General features: G+C 35.5%; 1 non-coding gene across 1 annotated transcript; it reads left to right on the top strand.

The window, feature by feature from the left end:
• Nucleotides 1-1434: 1434 nt before the first annotated feature.
• LOC113001290 (small nucleolar RNA R71) lies at nt 1435-1541 on the top strand. The gene has a single exon (XR_003266609.2). It is a non-coding gene; the product is annotated as a small nucleolar RNA R71 (small nucleolar RNA).
• Nucleotides 1542-6584: the final 5043 nt, after the last annotated feature.

Below are 6584 nucleotides of genomic sequence, written 5' to 3'. Positions count from 1 at the left end.
GATTGCAAAGGTCCAAGAGATAAAGAATTGAAAATGAATAGAAGCATGACACTAACTGATGCTCTTAGATCTAGCATGACATTCTCAAATTTATTGTTCCCAATAATGCAAGGTATACAGAAAGTACCTGGGTCCTTACATTTCTCAGGAATGTGAGGAACAAATTTACCTATCAATACTGACACATTTCTGCCCATGCTAATCCTTTCATTGCCTCTGAGCTTCCTTTTGTGGGTGCACAACTCCTTTAGAAACTTGGCATATCTTGGAATCTGCTTGATGACATCTAGCAGAGGTATGTTCACCTCTACTTTCCTAAAGGTCTCCAAGATCTCCTTTTCTGCTTCTTCCATTTTTTTGTTTAGAATTTCTCTAGGTAGGAGTGGAAGAAGGATAGGAGGCTGCTGTAAGTCAGAACTACTCGAAGAAGGTCCACCTGCATGAATATTTTTGTTAGCTCCCTCATGATCAAGAAGCTTTCTCTTTTGTACAACTATCTCATCCTCTTTTTCAGGTGCGGAATGAAGCTTAATAGGTTCAGGTGCATGTATTGCTACTGGTGGAGGCACTTCAAATTGCTTGCCAGACCTCAAGGTGATGGCATTCACATTTTTCAGATTCTGCACAATTTGTGAAAGCAATTTGTCAGAATTTTGAGACTGAGCTTGGTTCAACTGAGTAGTCATCTGCCCCATCTGATTTTTCAAACTCTGAATGTAAGCTCTTGTCTCTTGTTGAAATTGCATATTCTGGATGGTCATTTGTCTCACTAACTCTTCTAAGGAAGGTTGAGGAGGGGCCTCAATTGGCTGTTGTCTTTGTTGTTGCTGCATTGGAGGAGGAACATATGGCTTGCTTGGACCAGCAACATTCTGGAAGGGAGGGATAGGCTGTTGTTGTTGTGGAGGACTTGCCCATCTCAGATTTGGATGATTCCTCCAACCTGGATTGTATTTGTTGCTTGAAAGATCATAATTAGTCTGTTGTTGTTGGTTTTGCTGCTGAAGGGGTCTATTATAAATGTTTGCAGCATAAGCTTCAGGTTGCTCATTGACTCCATATTGCTGCAAAGAAGGACAAAGATCTGTATGGTGATCTGCAGAAGAACATAGACCACAGACTCTTACAGCAGGTGCAGATTTTTTATTCATGGCAAGCTGAGTTACTAGGTTAACCAAGGCATCAAGTTTTCCCTCAAGCTTTTTATTTTCAGTAGATGAAGATGAATCGGTGACCACCTCATGAACTCCTCTAAGGACAATAGCATCATTTCTTGCACTTAATTGTTGGAAGTTGGAAGCCATCTTCTCAATCAAATTCCTAGCCTCAGTAGGGGTCATATCACCAAGAGCTCCACCACTGGCAGCATCAATCATACTCATCTCCATGTTGCTAAGTTCCTCATAAAAATATTGAAGAAGGAGTTGCTCAGAAATCTGGTGGTGAGGACAGCTCGCACACAATTTCTTGAATCTTTCCCATTACTCATACAAGTTCTCTCCACTAAGTTGCCTGATGTCTGAAATGTCTTTTCTGATGGCAATGGTCCTAGATGCAGGGAAGAATTTCTCCAAGAACAGGTCATCCCAGCTGGAGATGGATCTGGGAGCAAGGTTGTACAGCCAATCTTTTGCCACTCCCTCCAGAGAATGAGGAAAAGCCTTTAGAAAGATATGATCTTCTTGGACATCAGGGGGCTTCATGGTGGAACAAACAATATGGAACTCCTTAAGATGCTTATGAGGATCTTCACCTGCAAGACCATGAAACTTGGGCAGCAAATGTATTAGTCCAGTCTTGAGAACATATGGAACACCCTCATCAAGATATTGAATGCACAAGCTTTCATAAGTGAAATCATGTGCAGCCATCTCACGAGGTGGAGGTTGAGCCATGTTCTTAGTGTGAAAATTAACAGTCGAATGCTCAAAATCAGAATATTCAGAATCACCAACAACAGAATGCTCAAAATGATCGGGATGCTCAAAATGCTCAAAATGCACAGAATGACCAGGATGCACACTATGCCTAACTAATCTATGAAAGGTTCTATCTATTTCAGGATCAACGGGTTGTAAATCACCTGGATTGCCCCTAGTCATGCACTATATGCAGCGAATAATGTGTTTCTCAACAAGCACCTAACAAGGGGGTAAAACTACAACTATACTCAAACGATATCCAAATGAGCTGAAAATTTGTGAGGAACACCCTAAAATCATGAAAAGATAACCCAAAAAATTTCAAACATAAATTCAAATTTTAACTATGAAAACTACCTAAGCAAAGTTTAGAAAAATAGGACAATGATACTTGAAAAAAAAAACTTAGTAAACGGCTGATTTTTCAAGTTTAAAACGGCAATGGACCTCTGGTCGATTGCCATGGCATGGGAAATTTTCTTCTACCCCAAATGCATATATAATAATAGTCATTCTAATACCCGGAGCAAAAATTATGGTCATTTTAAGTTTTGCTAAAAACAAGTTCCCAAATTTTTTTGTCTCTCTCCAATTCAGCCACACCAAGTGCTCCTGGTATTTTTCACACAAAATATGGATCAAAAGAAACTACCACACAAAAAATCAGCCAAAAATAACAACTCTAAATATCAAAACAAAAATAACCAATTAAATTGCAAAATCAGTCGCTAGTTCAGTCTCTAAACTCTGTTCACAGCATTACACAAAAAAAATCAGCATTACACAAAATCAGTCGCAATTTTGTGAGCAACTGAAACAGGGAAGCGCTAAACAGGGGACGCGACTGAAATGCGAAACAGAACACTACACAAAACAAAACTACACACACTCACACACTAAACAACAAAGCTAGACTCAAAACAACTAAACACTATTATGAACCTTTGGCCCACTGCTTGCCGGCAACAGCGCCAAATTTGATCGAGGTCGTACCCGAATCAAATAAACATTAAAAATGTAGTATCTAGGAAGTGATCCTAGGTCGTCTCCCAACGAGCAATGGTCAACCAAACATTCATAACAGATAGTAAGAAAACAGTAACGAATTGGGGGGGGTTGTTTGTTTTTGTAAATTAAACAGCAAGAAAATTTGAATTAGAAAATAACATAATTAAAACATGTTTTTCCCCTTGATTCACAAGCAAGTCTCTTATCCTAGGTTACGAGAATTTATCCTTAATCAGTTTAACCACTTAATCCAACCCTAAATTAAATTACTAAGCAAAAATTAACATAAGGCTATCATTATGTGATTAAGCAACACATACACCAATTAATCATGAACGAAATTGATCATTAAGCAAGAACGTAAATTAAGCGCAAAGACAATTAATCAAGCACTAAGCATGCATGGATTAATAACAACAAATACAGAGTCATTGGTGAAGAGGAAAAGCTTATCAGAATTCAATAGTAATAACAAAACCTCAAAGAGAGATGTGCTTGATCCTCAAGAGAAAACAATGCTGGAGACTTAGCCTTCCATTAATCAGTAGAAAATGAAATAGTAAATTGAAGCAGAAATGAAATTGCAGAAAACGAATTTTATTCTATGTGAACAGTGCGCATGAACAATAAAAACTGAAATTTTAAAATCCTAGAATTATTCTCCTTTATCGAAAAACTCTCTAAAACTAAAACCTTGGTGCTGTTATATAGGTCCTCAGCCCCAAAGCTTACAAATCTGTTTTAAGTCCAAGCCTATAAATAAAATAAAATCTGGACAAGATAAGATAAGATTGGATGAAATAAAATCTGGATAAGATAAGATAAGATTGGATGAAATAAAATCTAGATGGAATAATATCTAGATGAAATAAAATCTGGATAAGATAAGATTTGATAAAATAAAATTGTCTGCTCTCTTCAAGTCCAAGCCCAATTCCGGATTCAAACCCAATTGCTTATAATTCTCCTGAAATTAAATTAAAAACACAAAATTAGTCCAGTAGGCCCAAATGATAAAACTACATAATTAATTTGACAATTAAGGGTAATCAGTAATTAAAATGGTGACAAAAAGGGTTAAGAAATAGGAGAAAATAATGACACATCATAGTGAATTTGAGGTTGAAGGAGAGATTATACTATCATCTTCGATCATATTCTCATTTACATTATTCTGAATTTGATCCTCCACGTTCTCATCTCCATTATCTTGAATTCCATCATTTGTTGTTGTTGGCATAACATCAAATAACCTGATATCTTGATTAAGTCTATCATGATTTTGCACCTCCAAATCACCCCCCCTCCCTTTGAGGTGAAGAATGAGGTGCTTTCAAGGGAAAAAATAGTTCATGCTAACGAAATGTAACATCCATTGATACAAAAAATCTTTTTTGTAGATGGATGGTAGGCCTTATATCCCTTTTGAGTGGTGTTGTATCCCACAAAAACACATTTCATTGCTCTAGATTCTAATTTTGTTCGCTGGTGAGGATGCAAATGCACATATATGACAACCAAAAATATGGGTGGTAAATTGACAAAATTAAGGGTGAAATTATGAGAAAGGGTATCAAGAGGTCTCTTAAAGTTTAACACACTTGAGGGAACTTTGTTAATAAGATAAACTGCAAAGCTTAAAGCTTCACCCCATAAGTAAGAAGGAATATTACCGCCAATCAATAGTGATCTAGTAACCTCCAAAAGATGTCTATTTTTTCTCTCGGCTACTCTATTTTGCTGAGGGGAATTAGGACATGATGTTTGATGAAGAATACAAACAGATTTCATAAAATTTGTCAACTCATTTTTGTAGTATTCCCCTCCATTATCAGACTTGACTATCTTTGTTGGAGTATTAAATTGTGTGCTTATCATTTTGTGAAAAACTTGAAAAACCTTACACATCACTTTTGTGTTTAAGAAGGTATAACCAAGTTATTCTTGTGCAGTCATCCACAAATGTCACGAGCCATCGCATTCCATTATGTGTGGGAAGATGGGCAGGTCCCCAAACATCAGAGTGAACAATAGAGAAAGGAGCATTAGCTCTACTGTTATTTATAGGAAAAGTAATGCGATGACTTTTTGTCATTACACAAGTTTCACATTTAAAATCAGAGATATGACAATGGTTAAACAATGAAAGAAATAATCTCTTAAGATAGCTAAAAGATGGATGTCCTAATCGCTTATGTCATTGCCAAATATCTCTTTTATTCTTAGCTTGTGTTTCATCACTTATAGAGTGAGCCAATGCTTTTCCTTTGGTATATTATATTGAGAATTACCTTCAAGATAGTATAATCCTTCACTTCTTTTACCACTGCTAATCTTCTCCTTTTTATGTATATTCTGTAGAGTACAATATGTAGGAAAGAACAAGAAAACACAATTATGGGACTGGGTTAATTGGCTAACAGAGAGAAGATTACAATTCAGAGAAGGAACAAAAAGCACATTTGAAATGAATAACAAGGGAGAAATAGATATTGTACCACTACCCATAATTGGGAAAGAAGCACCATTAGCGTTTATAATGACTGAAACAGAACTATTAGAGGAAAACCGTGTAAACATATTTCTATCACAAGTCATATGATTTGTTGCACCTGTATCAATTATCCAATCACTACCCTTAGTAGTAACAGAAGACCACAAATTGGTTGAAATGTACCAACAAATCTAGTAGCAGCAGCCAGCAGTGGAGTTGTCCTTGGGAGACTTCGCCTTTTTTCCTTTTTGGTGTCATTCAGGATAACTTGTACCATCAAGACGTTCAAGTGTAGGGATTGAAGACAGATCCCGCATATGTGAAGCAGAATCTGATTCATTTGACCTATTATCAATTTTCATAGTCAGACGCTAATCTCCAATTCCTAAAGAAAACAAATAATTGGAGTTGGCTCTGATACCATGTCAAGAAAATGGAATCGAATAATTTTCATTGATATGAAATAGTGAATAAATACATGATCCTCTCTACCATCTCTCCATGATTATCGAGGACAAAATATCAAAATAGAATCACAAATAAAAAGGAAAAAATAAACAAAAATTTGAATCAATTACAATTTAAATTCAAATCATAACTAATCTCTATAATTAATGGATTGTAATAGTTGCTGGTCAAAGAATTTGTTTACTGGAGAGAAAAATTAAATTTTGATTACAAAATCGTATCTGAATATATAGTTAAGATTAAAAAGGACACTTTAATTTTCTATCAAGTTCATGGTCATGGCATACGGAATGCAAGCTGGGTCGTGACTCAATTTAGGAGGCGTTGGTTATGGTATATGTGTAAAATAAAGCAACCAGAGCGGATTCAAGGATAAAGTAATAAAACACGAGTTTTAAGTCTATCAATAAAAATAAATTTTCTTTTAATTTTCTATACAGCATTAAAACTAAATTTATTAGAAAACAAAATGTCATATGTATTGAAAAAAATCTTCCAATATAATCTTTCATTTAAAATAAAATATTTTTCTTAAAATTTACTTTAAATCTCACTTGTAGTTGGATTCCTGGATGCAACAGTTATTTTATGTTGGCCTTTTATTATGTAGATGTAGCTACTGTGTTAAGAGATATACTATTTTGTAATATGTTACTTGATCATGTTGGGACACTTCTTGTGCTTAGAACTCA

Source organism: Glycine max, chromosome 3, assembly GCF_000004515.6.
Source record: "Glycine max cultivar Williams 82 chromosome 3, Glycine_max_v4.0, whole genome shotgun sequence".
Taxonomy (NCBI): Eukaryota; Viridiplantae; Streptophyta; class Magnoliopsida; order Fabales; family Fabaceae; genus Glycine; species Glycine max.
The sequence above is the reverse complement of the archived record's forward strand: the minus strand, read 5'-3'. Positions and strand labels throughout refer to the sequence as shown.